Below are 952 nucleotides of genomic sequence, written 5' to 3'. Positions count from 1 at the left end.
ATATATATATATATATATATATATATATATATATATATATATATATATACATACACACACACAGATATATATGTACACACACAGATATATATATATACACACACAGATATAAAGGCAGCGAGCTGGCAGAAATGTACTCCCTTCCTGTTGACTCTATTTATTCAATTTTGGATGGATGGATGGATGGATGGATGGATGGATCAGTAAGTAATATATACATATATGACAGTAACATGGGATATCTCTATATAAGTGTATCAAAGAGCATATTTACAGGGGGCGGGGCTGAAAAGTTCTTGGAGGATCAAGAGAATCAGGTAATTATGATTTTATTCCACATATTCCCCTCTCAGACTCACATGCTTATTGCAGTTTTTCTATTACCCTGTAAAAGAACTCAAAAGATCCGGCCTTCATCCAGGCCTTTCGTGACACCAGGAAAGTATCTGCCCCGCTTCATATATAAGAGTATCAAGAAATAAATACATCTATATATCAAGAAGAATATCTATATAAGAGTATTGAGAAGCGTATCTATATAGGTGTATCAAGGAATATAACTGGATAAATATATCACAGAGTATATGTACAGAAGTGTGTCAAACAGTATAGTTATATATATAGATATATCGTCAACAGTACTCACCAGCAGTGATATTCCGTATGAACATAATGGTAAATAGTAATATGAATAATGCTTTACTTTGAAATATTAAGATTCCAAAGAAAAACAAAAGCAAAAAGCAGTTAGAAATAAGAGCACTCAGGGAGTGCAAACCTCCACCAGGGCAACACCAACAAACTCTCAATGATTAGCCGGAGATCATTTTTAAAATGAGAATATCTGAAATGAACTTGACTGCTCTCACAAACGAGAATTCTAAAAATAAACCTGGCCACTTTCAAAAATTAAGGAGTAAAAAAAACGGAAAAGTAATCCAGAATCCTTGTC

At 33.1% G+C, this 952-nt stretch overlaps 1 protein-coding gene across 4 annotated transcripts in view; it reads right to left on the bottom strand.

Annotated features, from left to right (window-relative positions):
- The window catches only part of LOC106881988 (uncharacterized), a 450650-nt gene that overhangs the window by 218828 nt on the left and 230870 nt on the right, over positions 1 to 952 (bottom strand). Inside the window, exon 1 of one of the 4 annotated variants that reach the window (XM_052975665.1) lies at positions 647 to 926. The exons of the other annotated variants lie outside the window; for them this stretch is intronic. The gene's annotated coding sequence lies outside the window, so the exon portion shown is untranslated. Of the gene's footprint in view, positions 1 to 646; positions 927 to 952 lie in introns of those variants that run through there. 4 annotated transcript variants of the gene reach the window in all.

The sequence above is a fragment of the Octopus bimaculoides genome, chromosome 2, assembly GCF_001194135.2.
Source record: "Octopus bimaculoides isolate UCB-OBI-ISO-001 chromosome 2, ASM119413v2, whole genome shotgun sequence".
In the NCBI taxonomy this organism is placed as follows: domain Eukaryota; kingdom Metazoa; phylum Mollusca; class Cephalopoda; order Octopoda; family Octopodidae; genus Octopus; species Octopus bimaculoides.
The sequence above is the reverse complement of the archived record's forward strand: the minus strand, read 5'-3'. Positions and strand labels throughout refer to the sequence as shown.